This window comes from Amphibalanus amphitrite, unplaced genomic scaffold (assembly GCF_019059575.1).
Source record: "Amphibalanus amphitrite isolate SeventyFive unplaced genomic scaffold, NRLGWU_Aamphi_draft 000536F_arrow, whole genome shotgun sequence".
In the NCBI taxonomy this organism is placed as follows: Eukaryota; Metazoa; Arthropoda; class Thecostraca; order Balanomorpha; family Balanidae; genus Amphibalanus; species Amphibalanus amphitrite.
In genome coordinates, this window is record NW_024882030.1 from 122,458 (window position 1) to 136,555 (window position 14,098).

Genomic DNA, 14,098 nt, shown 5'->3' on the forward strand with positions numbered 1-14,098 from the left:
GGCCTCGTCTCAAGCATTCAGAAAAAAAAAACTAAAGCTTTTGGGGGTTGATGGAATGATGTGGGGAGAGAAAAGGAGAAGAGTTGGTCTAATTGACTTTGTCTTACCTGCAGACCCATATTTCATGCTAATTTGCATGCATACTGTGGAGAAGGAAATCATGGCCTCCCACTCCCGATGGAGGCCCCAATGTCTTGTCTCCCTTTTTTCACTGTCTGGGTGTCTGGGGCGCATAGCGACACGGAACCGCCGGCTCGCTGGCCGGCTGCCCGTCCGGTCACGTGCTTGCGTCCCGACACCCACCATAAAACCTATGTTCTCTAAATACACGCTCTCACTTCTCCTCTACCGACTGTGACGCCAACACCATCCGCGGACCCCCGGCTCCGACGAGGGCGGCCGAAATGGCCGGCCCACAATTGGTGCCAGCGGTGGTGGTTGGTTGTCGGTGGAGGACTTTTGGCTTCAGGTGAGTTCTCTTTAAATTAATTTCATTTGCTTTTTGTAATGTTTGAAATTTGAGATTTATGTTTAGTTCTATTCGTTTTTCTATATGATTTTTGTCATTATTTGTTTGGCTAACCATGGAAGATGCTACCAGGAATTTTAGTATTGAGTACAACACCCAAATGAAAGATATTTTAAGGCGAATTGCTCATTTAGAATTAGCTGTAGCAGAAGAGCTTATTGCTCAACAAGATCAAAATCTATCGAAGTCTCAGAGCCGAGGACGTGATCGTCAATCTCGTCAGCAAAAATGCCGTTCTCGAACTGTTCGCTCAAAATCACTTCACTCTTCGCATCATTGCTGTCAAGAAAGACGTCATTGTTGTTTAAATTCTTATCACCATGAATTTTCGAGCTGTCACCGGAACTTTTCACCGCGTCGAAACTGTCGTTCTCTGAGCCCAAACGGGTTCCGCTCACTGCACTAGGGGATGAGTGCGTGAGCGTCGCTTCAGATGACAGGGACCGTTCAGCACATCCCCCGGTTTTACGTGACGTCAAAATTTCGGGTCAAACTTGTTCAGCTCTTTATGATAGTGGAAGTAGTGTCTCTCTAGTTTCAAAAAAATGTATGCAAAAATCTGGTTTAAAATTAGCTTATGAACCTCCCAGTGTCACTATTCTTGATGTTACTGGAAATCCTATTGACGTTGTAGGTGAAGTCAATCTGAACATTAGCATTCTTGGTCAAACGGTTCAACACACATTTTTCGTTACAGCAAAAAGTTTGCCATTCAAATGCGATATAATTCTCGGAATCGATTTTATCATTGCTCACAAATTGATTTACAATCCATCGAGTCGTACGGTGAACTTTCTAAAACCAATTCTTTCTTCCAATGTAGTCGAAAGACGCTCAAAACGTCTGAGTCCCAAAAGACGTAAAAGAGTACGTTTTCTTTTATCAACAAAGGACAATGAAAAGTCTGTTGATCAAATCGTTTATCCTGATAAAACGGTAGACATGTTCACAACTGCAGAAAAACATGCATTGACTATTGATGACGAAAAGTCATATCCATTATTCGTGAAACAAACAGTAGAAATTTCTGGATACAGCGAAAAATTTGTACGCGTAAAATTACCACATTTTCTACAACCAAATGATTTTCCATACCTAATTCAAACGCATTGTGATCAAAGTATTCGAGACATTCAAGTTGCCCGTTCTATAAATTTCTTGGAAAATTCAGGCACGCTGGTACGCGTGATTAATGCTTCAAGTAACCCAGTCATTTTGAGAAAAAATCAGAGAATCGCACAAGCCCATCCGACCAAAAAGTACCCCTTCAGTCAGGTCACAGACCGACCCCATCCCATCAGACAGGACGCTGACCTTGCTCAGTACCATGGGTCAGTCAGTGCCAACTGTCAAACAGCGCCGTCTGTTCCCAATTCCGCCAGCGTCTCGCCACAACAAAAAACGGTCGCTGAGCCGGATTTGGCTACGTCAGACACCGGACGCAGAACAGAGATAAACAACCCGACGACCTCTATCCCGAGGACGTCAGGGCACAGGTCTGTCAGTGACATTGATTTGAAACACATCCCAATACACTTTCGTTTTAAACTCCGTGAACTCTTAGACAAACATAGATATGTCTTTGGAAATGATATTTCTGACATACAACAGACAGATGTTTACAAAAATCACAATGGATTCACAGACCACACTCCGGCTGATCAACGAACAAGTCTCCCATTTGCTCATCGGGAGATAACTAAGGAAAATATAAAACGCATGGTAACAGCCAGAGTTATCAAACCATTAGTTTCACCATATAACTCTCCAATCATTCTTGTCAAGAAATCAAATGGTCAATATCGCATCGTTTCAGATTTGCGACTTCTCAACTCCAAAATCAAGGATGACAAGTTTTCTCGTTCATTTACATCACAGGTTAAAGATCAACTTTCTGACTGTGAAGTTTTCTCTACCTTGGATTTCCTTAGTACATTCCACCAAATTTCTTTGAATGAATCTTCAAGTCATTCTACGGATTTTGCAAAGGATGACGACAAATATCATATGAACGATAAACCAATGGGTCTTCGTCCAAGTTCCTCCGTTCTCAACAGAGGGTTGCAAATTGCACTCAGTAGTCTACAAGGCATAGATGCATTTCTATATGTTGACAATATTCTTATCGCTAGCAAAACATACGACGAGCATTTAGAAAAACTCGACAATATATGTTCTCGTTTAGAAGAAATTCATCTTGTGATCAACCCCGAAAAGTGTGAATTTATGAAATACCAGGTGAAGTATCTGGGTTTCACACTTGACAAACATGGAATTCGCCCAGATGCATCCAAATTACAAGCGGTACAACATTTCCCTGTACCAGAAACAGCGAAAGATGTTCGTATTTTTCTTCGGTTTGCGAACTATTATCGCAGACACATTCCAAAACTGGCTGAGCTTACTGCTCCGTTAATTCATTTGACAAAGAAAAATGTTGATTTTATTTGGTCAAAAGAGTGCGAAAGAGCATTCTCATCGATAAAAAGGTCACTACGAAAATGCGCTTTATTAAAATTTCCAAATTTCGAAAAAGACTTCTACCTATTTACACATACAAGTGATTTCGCCATTAGTGGCGTACTTGAACAAAAATATGGTGATGAATTTCACCCAATTGCTTTTATTAGTCGACAGCTTAGCAAAGCTGAAAGAAATTATTCTACTTCAGAAAAGAAATGCCTCGCAATTTCATGGTCTTTTGATCATTTGCGATCTTATCTTTTAGGTCATGTCACTCATGTCATGACAGATCATTCACCATTAAAATGTATTTTCAAGTCAACTCATCTTAGCGGTCGTTTAAAGAAATGGTTAGTAAAACTATCAGAGTATGATTTTGATGTCACTTATCTACCAGGTATTTTGAATGTTACAACTGATCATTCGTCTAGTGCCGAATTAGATACACAAAACAAAGCAGACTTTCTTAGTCATGTCTCTGCGGAAACCGCAGGATGGACAAAAGAGAAAATCAAAGCTGAACAGAGAAAAGACCCAGATTTGATGCCAATCATTGATCGCCTCGTGAAACCGAAAGCTAAAGGCCCTGATCTGAAGCTGAATGAATCTCTTTCCAACTTTTTCTTAAGTTCAGATGGCTTACTTTACCATGTAACCAAACAAAATTCCAAGATTCGTCAGTTTATGAATCAACTTGTAGTTCCAAATTCAATGAAAAAACTGATGCTTGAGAAAGTCCATGACACTTTTTCGTCAGGAAAAAAGTTATTCAGAAACATTCTTTCCAAAATTAGCATTCAATTTTACTGGAGGAACATATACTCCGATGTTAAAAACTATGTAGACTCCTGTCGTTTTCACATGAACCAAAGTGCTCACAGATTTTGGAAATGTGCACCAAGGCAGTGCACAAGTACACAAGAGCACCGTAATATCAATCGTCAAGAAGACGATCAAATAGACACCTGCGTCGACTCACAGTCTCTCAGCAACGAATCTGCCATTCGTTCCGTGGGTGATGCCTCACAGAGCAGCAACAACGGTGCACGTTCACCTGTTACACTGCCGGCAAAGCCAGGGACGTTGGAGGCTCCTTCTGAAGAGAATGGGATCGACCAGAGTGATCTTACACGGCTGGAGGAAGATTGGCGAAATTGTCGAGCAGGCCGAGAGGTTAGTCAGGCTGATCACCTGCGGTATAACCTCTGGTCTCGCAAAAACATACGCCCCCCAGACCGTCAAGAAGGAACATAGCGCTCACATAGCGCCCATTTAGCGCTCAAATATATTATTTGCCTGCAGAAGACATGCTGCGTTACAATGAGGTTGACGAGGTCCCTCCCGCGCATGTAAATAGCCGACGTACGGCCAAAAATGGTGACAGAGATCCCATTTCACGTGATGCGAACGAAGGTTGATGATTACGTCCCTCGCGCACACCGCCAGCCAAAGGCTGAGCAAAAAGTTTACTCAATGTAAACGGAAGAGAGCAATTGCAATTTCATTGAGCTCAATTCATTGTAAATAAAGCATCCACGATATATATGCTAGTATGAGAGGTGAATGATTCTCATTTGTATGATTGCCAAAACCTATGTTGTCGCTTGCTGTTGCCATCTTTCATTTCTTTACATGTGTTGCAATGTCAAAAATGTCTTGATACTGACACATTAGCCCTGTTTCTTTTTTCATTCGTGCTTCTTGTGGCGGAACGAGTGCAGCGTCAAATAATACCCAAAGGACATACATGCTTCTCGATATTCCCAATTAATTAACAGTATACTTTATCGAACTAACTACTGATTAGCTTTAATTTTGGTCATCTGGTAAAACAAAAAACGACTTCTATTATATTGACCAATAACTTTTGGCCATTCTGAACAATTAACACCAGCGAAAGTAATAAGTGGCAATAAAAAAATTGTCCACAGAAAGTTTGCCAATTCAACAATTTACCAGCGATATAACTACATTAGAAGTATTGCTGTTTGCATGCCTTCCCAAACGATTTCACGGGTATGACGTAATACACAGATGCACTCGTTCAGAAGACGCCACTCTTCAAAAGGACTTCATTTTTTTCAACCGTATATTTTTTTATTAAACAACGAAGTAAGTTCTAACACAATAGTTAGATATTCCAATAACACTTTAACCCACTAAAAACATTGGCCTCTTCAATTTATTCGTTAAAGTAAGTCACTTGGCAGTACTATTAAAACCGGTCTTTTGCTAGTCATTGGCTCATTAGCCCCATTTTTTTTCTCCTTACTACTCACTTTGCGACGTAAACGATCTCTCGATCGACTGACCGGCGGTACTGCCCGTTTTTAACAATCATGCAATGTTTTGCTATCCGCTGTGACACACACACATGTCTTCTGTTTCAATTATATCATGGTGTTTTTCAATGAATGTTCAGCCTTTACAACATTCATACTGCCGTTTTATTACACAACTGTTATTACATACAACAATGGCAAATGTACCACTAAACGGCACAGCGATAGCACAACATTTAAAGAAAAATGCATGTATGTGGATGCATGTTTGAATACTTGGACACGGAAACAAATTCGAATGTCCTACGGACCCGAATGTTTTGGCCTTTGAAAGTCCATGGGTTCCGTGGCACGCCTGGGGAAGCATTACGACACTTGTGTCGCCCAGTGCTACGTGCCTTTTGTACAAATGTTGTACTGTACAGCTGTAAATATGAATGACTGTTTTGTATGATGTACCTATATGTTGGGGCATTGTTTCGGCACATTTTAATTCGGTTCTTTTTCTATTACAGTCCTTGAGTTTCTGTTACCCATCTGGGAGTGGCCACTATCTGACTCCCCGAACATCGACTACGGAGAAACGCCGATACGCATCACGGTCTGCAAAAGCTGGCTGATCATAGTTATGATGGGATTGGACGCTCATCGCCGACCCGTCTGGCTGTCTCAGTCGCTCTGCATCTGGTCCACAATCACACACTGCAACTGCGGACGCCATCACCGACTGCAACGGCTGCAACTGCAACCAGCAGGTGGCCTAGGTCCAAAGCCAACGCCTGGCTGACCCACATGGCCGCCTGCCGTCGCTGCTACCTCATCTGCTCATCGTGCTTCGCTGTTCTCCGTCCGTTCGTCCGTCACTCTCGTCGCCCGTGCCAGCCGCCATCACCATGGCTGAACGCACCATCGCCGCCATCAACGCGCTGTCGATCAAAGGGGTCACCAACACCCTCGCCAATTCCACCAGCTTCCGGTACGCTGACGTCTCCGGTATCGGTGCTGTGCGGCGGCAGCCAACGCTCCGTTGACAGGTGTGGCCAAACTGTCACGGCGCACCCTGGCCGCTGCCCCTCTCGATCAACTCGGACATCATCTACCCGCAGAGGTGCCTGGCGCATAACATCGACAACGACAGAACATGGCGACAACGATAACGACGACGACTAGCGATGACGACAAAACCGAATCGGAGAGCAGCGACAACAGCAGCAGCAGTAGTAGCAACAACAGGCGTACCAATTTCAGTAGCAGCAGCAGCCGTACCTGCGGCAGCAGCAGCCGTAGCTGCAGCAGCAGCAGTCGTACCTGGCGTTCCATGCGAGGTGTCATACGTGGATCTATGCAGTTAGGATCGTGATTGCTTATTGGTCGCCTCCTCTTGTCGGCTTGTTGGGGGAGGAAAGATATGTGGAGAAGGAAATCATGGCCTCCCACTCCCGATGGAGGCCCCAATGTCTTGTCTCCCTTTTTTCACTGTCTGGGTGTCTGGGGCGCATAGCGACACGGAACCGCCGGCTCGCTGGCCGGCTGCCCGTCCGGTCACGTGCTTGCGTCCCGACACCCACCATAAAACCTATGTTCTCTAAATACACGCTCTCACTTCTCCTCTACCGACTGTGACGCCAACACCATCCGCGGACCCCCGGCTCCGACGAGGGCGGCCGAAATGGCCGGCCCACAATACCAGCCTGGTATCAGCTTTTATCATGCATATCAACTCACCACTTGATGGCATATCAACTCACCACCTGTCACTTTTCTTAAAAATATAAAAAAGCGTTGTTATAGGTGAAACCCAAAACTACCTGGGATCAACAGTAAATTGATGGTAGTTTCTTTCCCAGTGCATGTTGTTCCATGAATATCCAACGTATTTGCTGTAGGGTGGGGACTTTTCCTTAGTTTCAAAATCAGAAGAAAAAAAGGACTTTGAAAAAGTAATGTGTTAAGAAGCCACTGCACCACATGCATGCCTTTCTCAGCTGTATGCATCACTTATTGGTTGCTTCACTTCACAGAAAAATAAAACTGAAAATTGGTTTACAAATGGATGAGCAGCACACATTTTAACATTTTTCGAGCAATTTATATCAACTCACCACCCCATATCAACTCACCCCGGTTTACGGTACGTCAGAGGCTGGTGTAGGCGTGCTGCGTGAGCCACAGTTGGTTCGTACTGTGACGGAAGCCACATTTTTTTCGAATCACAGCTTACAGGAATTGACAGAATCAAAAGGCATGCATATTGGTGTGAGACTAAAAGCCAAACACGCAAAAGTGAGAGAAGAACGGCGCTTCAATTCCCGACACATTCATGGATAACGCGGGTCAACAGGGCGCAGGCGGCAGATGGCCTACCCCACCTGGACCCGACGTAGCGCCGACCCCTCTTATCGGTCGCACGCCAATTGGGTGGCCACGCCAAAAACGGGCTACACCTGGCACTGCAGAGGTGTAAACACTGCCGCCTCCCCGCCCGCATCTACAGGAAAAGGTCATAACGGAACTTTATCTCTCCAAAGCGCAATCGGCCGGCATCCTGTGCGCCAACCCTCTGCACCTGCGCCTGGGATATCGCCACCGGCACCGCCTCGACCTAGTGGATCGACACCGGTGTGAGCATGTCAAACAAGAGACAGCTGACGCAGGGACCCCTCGGGCCGTATCATGCCGCAAGCGCCGCAAATAGAAGGCGTCAAGCCATCAAAATTACACTCACGCCGACGAAATTATCAGCCGCCGACAGATGCTAACCAAAAGTCCCAGTCACCCTCCCTGCGGAATCGGAGGTGCAAATATGTACGTCCAGAAGAGCAGATGTTCCGTGCCGGGAGTGGGACACGCCAATGCCCATATCTGGCATTCACCTGACGAGCAGCGACGCCGACGGTCGGGGACTTCTGATACTGGACGGCAGCTGGGACAAATGAGCGTCCAGCAAACAGAGTAATAACTGACGAATTCGCTAATATCACAAGCGTTCGGCCAAAACAGGAACAGCTGGGAAGTTCAATGACCATGGCGGACCATACATACCCGAGATATCGTGATTACAACCAAACCAAGCAATAAAGCGCCGACGCCGGACAGTGTACCTCAGCTTCCCAGCAGAACAAAGGTGTGCACGACAGATGGCAAGAAGATAGCAAAAGTGATAAGCACTGCACCCGGCCCAATTACAACCAGCTGGAAGAAAGTCAATAACCAGGACCGATGCCACTCATGAGTCATCATACAGATAAAGATACTAGGCCTATCACGCCACACCGACGAATATCTAGCCATGCTTATCACACCTGGAACACCAACGCGATAGTAATCTGGGTATAAAGGAACGAGGAGTCATGGAGGAGGTACCGAGGAGTGCACAGGGCACCGGAGTGCACGGAGCATCTAGTCCGACCGAGGAGTGCACAGGGCACCGGAGTGCACGGAGCATCGAGTCCGACTGGGCGGAGCGCAGAGGACACGGCAGTGCACGGAGGATGAAGTACGACGGGAGGAGCGCGACGGGCAGCAGCTGACGAGGGAAGATCCAGTACGACAGTGATCGAGAGCTGGATCGAGGAAAGTGCACGCTCTCAGCCATCGACAACGGACAAACTGCTGTCATCATCGACCTCTCGGTGACCGGCTTGGTCAACAACGCCGTTCAAGTAAGAATTGCCACAGAAAGGAAGTCTGCTCAATCCTTGCCAACATGCAACCATTCAGCTCCCGTCCCTCATATATTCACTCCGTGATTTGCACCAACCGGCTGATGGTTCAGAGCTACCTTTCTCGGGCTGAGCGTAAGGATTAGGCACATAGCGACAACACCATGTAAGCTTCATTATTTTAAGGGGGGGGGGACAAAGCGTTGATTGGGTAAATTTATTGGGTAGTTCGATAGGACTCGGGACTCAGTTTTTAATTAAATCACTGTCGAATCACTGCGTCAGGGCTGGTCGGAAATGAAGAGTTATGTTACGCGATGGGAAGGTTTGCTGCGCGGGTGTGTAGATTTAGGTAACGGATAGCGCGATGTTATATTTTGTTTTGAAACAAAAATCAAGGCGAGGGCCACGCCAAAAACGGGCTACACCTGGCACTGCAGAGGTGTAAACACTGCCGCCTCCCCGCCCGCATCTACAGGAAAAGCTCATAACGGAACTTTATCTCTCCAAAGCGCAATCGGCCGGCATCCTGTGCGCCAACCCTCTGCACCTGCGCCTGGGATATCGCCACCGGCACCGCCTCGACCTAGTGGATCGACACCGGTGTGAGCATGTCAAACAAGAGACAGCTGACGCAGGGACCCCTCGGGCCGTATCATGCCGCAAGCGCCGCAAATAGAAGGCGTCAAGCCATCAAAATTACACTCACGCCGACGAAATTATCAGCCGCCGACAGATGCTAACCAAAAGTCCCAGTCACCCTCCCTGCGGAATCGGAGGTGCAAATATGTACGTCCAGAAGAGCAGATGTTCCGTGCCGGGAGTGGGACACGCCAATGCCCATATCTGGCATTCACCTGACGAGCAGCGACGCCGACGGTCGGGGACTTCTGATACTGGACGGCAGCTGGGACAAATGAGCGTCCAGCAAACAGAGTAATAACTGACGAATTCGCTAATATCACAAGCGTTCGGCCAAAACAGGAACAGCTGGGAAGTTCAATGACCATGGCGGACCATACATACCCGAGATATCGTGATTACAACCAAACCAAGCAATAAAGCGCCGACGCCGGACAGTGTACCTCAGCTTCCCAGCAGAACAAAGGTGTGCACGACAGATGGCAAGAAGATAGCAAAAGTGATAAGCACTGCACCCGGCCCAATTACAACCAGCTGGAAGAAAGTCAATAACCAGGACCGATGCCACTCATGAGTCATCATACAGATAAAGATACTAGGCCTATCACGCCACACCGACGAATATCTAGCCATGCTTATCACACCTGGAACACCAACGCGATAGTAATCTGGGTATAAAGGAACGAGGAGTCATGGAGGAGGTACCGAGGAGTGCACAGGGCACCGGAGTGCACGGAGCATCTAGTCCGACCGAGGAGTGCACAGGGCACCGGAGTGCACGGAGCATCGAGTCCGACTGGGCGGAGCGCAGAGGACACGGCAGTGCACGGAGGATGAAGTACGACGGGAGGAGCGCGACGGGCAGCAGCTGACGAGGGAAGATCCAGTACGACAGTGATCGAGAGCTGGATCGAGGAAAGTGCACGCTCTCAGCCATCGACAACGGACAAACTGCTGTCATCATCGACCTCTCGGTGACCGGCTTGGTCAACAACGCCGTTCGAGTAAGAATTGCCACAGAAAGGAAGTCTGCTCAATCCTTGCCAACATGCAACCATTCAGCTCCCGTCCCTCATATATTCACTCCGTGATTTGCACCAACCGGCTGATGGTTCAGAGCTACCTTTCTCGGGCTGAGCGTAAGGATTAGGCACATAGCGACAACACCATGTAAGCTTCATTATTTTAAGGGGGGGGACAAAGCGTTGATTGGGTAAATTTATTGGGTAGTTCGATAGGACTCGGGACTCAGTTTTTAATTAAATCACTGTCGAATCACTGCGTCAGGGCTGGTCGGAAATGAAGAGTTATGTTACGCGATGGGAAGGTTTGCTGCGCGGGTGTGTAGATTTAGGTAACGGATAGCGCGATGTTATATTTTGTTTTGAAACAAAAATCAAGGCGAGGGTGCGTCTGGTAATCATGAGGACTGCGCTTGAATTTGGTTTGTTTACTCCGAGGTGTATTGCGTGAATAAAACCTTGAAAGTTTAGCGGCATGAGTATAAGAAAGGTCAGGAGTGATGACAAGGGCGACATTTATCTAACGGACGTGAATACCTGGCCAAATGTGAGCGAGTACGGGGAAACATCGAAATGGACCAACCCATAACAATGTTCTCGTAACCCGGTCTCTCTCTCTCTCTCTCTCTCTCTCTCTCTCTCTCTCTCTCTCTCTCTCTCTCTCTCTCTCTCTCTCTCTCTCTCTCCCTCTCCCTCTCCCTATCCCTCTCCCTCTCTCTCTCTCTCACTCTCTCTCTCTCTCTCTCTCTCTCTCTCTCTCTCTCTCTCATCTGCTGTATTCTTTATCTTGCTCCCAATGATTGTAACATATATCGACGCGATTGGACTAAACCATACAACAAAGTAGGATAAATACCGAGACAATCCAACTAGCCGGGAAGAGGCTGGTTCGAGCCAGGCCCCTGTGCCTGTTTTGACTCTGCTGACGCCGTCGATCACTGCGAGATGGAAAATGATTATTCCGTGACTCGATGAATTCTACTGCGTATTCCCATGAAGTATAGCAAAGGCACCGAGCGGCTAGCCGTCCGTGTCGACCGGGCTTTGAAGGGCTAGGGCTAATATGTAAGAGTGTAAGAGCGATAAACGAGGGCAAGGTTGCCGAGTTATAGTGTCGCGGAGTGGCTCCGCCGAGGTGTTCAGTAGAAACACGGAGCTATGGTTTCGCGGAGTGGCTCCGCCGAGAGTATAAACATTTAGGAACTTATCCCTCAACTGAAGCACAACCGGACCACCCACAACACCGAGTCGACAGACCGGCAGAGGTGTGTACAACCGTTGTTTCCTTTGAGTTTGGGCGAAATTGTCCGCACTGTGGCAGTGCGCGCGCGAGCGAGAGAGAGGTGGTCGATGGAAATGTAGAGTTGTTATGCGGAGTGGCTCCGCCGAGAGTATTATCATTTAGGAACTTACCCCTCAACTGAGGCACAACCGGACCACCCACAGCACCGAGTCGACAGACCGGCAGAGGTGCGTACAACCGTTGTTTCCTTTGAGCTTGGGCGAAATTATCCGCACTGTGGCAGTGCGCGCGAGCGAGAGAGAGGTAGTCGATGGAAATGTATGCACTGTGGCAGTGCACGCGATTGAAGAGCAGGCAGTGGCCGGGAGCGCATGAGAAACGTAGCTTCAATGGAAGAGAGTAATAACGTAAATGGGGTCAGAAGGACACCCAGTGCCAATTTGCTTAGGATTCAGGGATTTAAAGGGGTTAACACCTCCTTATACGCACATAAGTATCAAACAGGGCATAAACTCACCTCGGGATATAACTATGCCAATTCAGCGCCACTGGGGGGATTAGATGGAAACGGGAGGGTCGGTTTGTCTAGCCGAATGTTCTTCGTAGGTGTATGTATGCATGACCGAATCAATGACGCGTGTGCGACCGAAAGGGAGTAATGAATGGCTATATTAAGGACCAGTGGGAGCTAGACACTCACGCTCGAATTGCATAAATTTCTCTGATGGGATAGAGCCCTTGGCATCGAACGGATACGAAATGGGAACATGGGAAGGCCTTGCCCTGGGGTTTAAAGCCAAGCAATTCCATCAGCCGGTGACGAATCCCATCCCTTCCAAATTGAACCTATTCCTCCCCGAGCAGTGAAGACTATATGTTGTAAGGAAATTGCAAGCCTCTCAAATAAATTTGTACTGCACGACGACGGAGCCAGTGTCATGTGGGAATCAGACGGGCATTAAAGAGGAGACGATACATCTGCCCACCCGGTGTCGTCCTCCGAGGCGGACGATTACACTCCGTAACAGCCACTCGTCACTCACACGGCACATGAGCACCGCCAAGCCGCCCAGCAGCACCGTTACAGTACGAAGTTTCATCCACAGTTGGTTCGTACGAAGTTGCATGTCTGTTTTTCCCCACCCGCCGTGAACTCAGCCGAGGGTGTTCACGGACTCTCACCGTATCACTCCCCTCCACAACCTCCCCCCCGCTGACCCCCTGACCTCTACCGCCGACACCAAGCACCGGTCACCCGACCCCTCGGTGTCATGTCTCCGTCGGCTGACTCGGCCGTGGATCGGCTCCGTGTCTGTGTGTTCAGTCAGCAGAAACACAGGTAGAGAGCAACTGGAGCCAGGGAGAGAGAGAGAGAGAGAGAGAGAGAGAGAGAGAGAGAGAGAGGGAGAGGGGAGAGAGAGAGAGAGAGAGAGAGAGAGAGAGAGAGAGAGAGAGAGAGAGAGAGAGAGAGAGAGAGAGAGAGAGAGAGAGAGAGAGAGAGGTAGACACGGCCCGCCGTACCGGTCAGATCTCCGAGCCGTGGTCCACATGGACGCGTTTTCCAGTATACAGGCCGTGGTGAGGCACAGCCCTCCTTCGCTGCGGATTACCCATCAGTGATGGTCATCCCAAATCATTGGAAAGCCAATACCAAACCGGGATGACAATGGCTTGGATTCATTATACCACAAACGTTGGTATCCGACTGACATCTCTTAAAGTTATAATCTATCCGTTCCTGACATAAGGTCTGCTATTAGGTAACCAGGGGTCAGCAAGAGACATTGTAGCTATTCAACGCTATTTTCTAACATCCTGACAATAACTTAAACGATTCTATAAAACGTAATAATTAAGATAAATAAGGATAACACCCCGACAATAACTATAACGATTCTATAAAACGTAATAAGATAAAAGTCACATAGGAAATACGTCGACAAATCTGACCTGACCGGTATATAGGGCCTTGACCAGAACAAACTCCTCAGACAAGCTCCTCATCCTGGTAGCTGAGACGTCTCCATGGCAACCGCCAGCCAGTCGCGCCCAACGGCAGAAAGGGACTTCCCCTCCCCCACGTGCATGGAGCGAACCGCGCCAGTCGACAAGGGGGACTTCCCCGCGGTAAAACGGAAGCTGGCGCCCAAATAGTTTTCAGATTGTTAATTTTGCTTCTAATCATGTTTTATGATGTCCTGAATATTGACATGACACTTATTAGTGTAGTAAATTGCCATGATAATCCACTGAGG

General features: G+C 47.6%; 1 protein-coding gene and 1 long non-coding RNA gene across 2 annotated transcripts in view; one reads left to right on the plus strand and one right to left on the minus strand.

The window, feature by feature from the left end:
* The window catches only part of LOC122393457, a gene marked incomplete at its 3' end in the record, with an annotated part of 144,660 nt that overhangs the window by 119,527 nt on the left and 11,035 nt on the right, over positions 1–14,098 (minus strand). The window lies entirely within an intron of this gene.
* Positions 150–6,885, plus strand: LOC122393474. The gene is made up of 2 exons (XR_006258701.1): positions 150–469; positions 5,790–6,885. It is a non-coding gene; the product is annotated as an uncharacterized LOC122393474 (long non-coding RNA).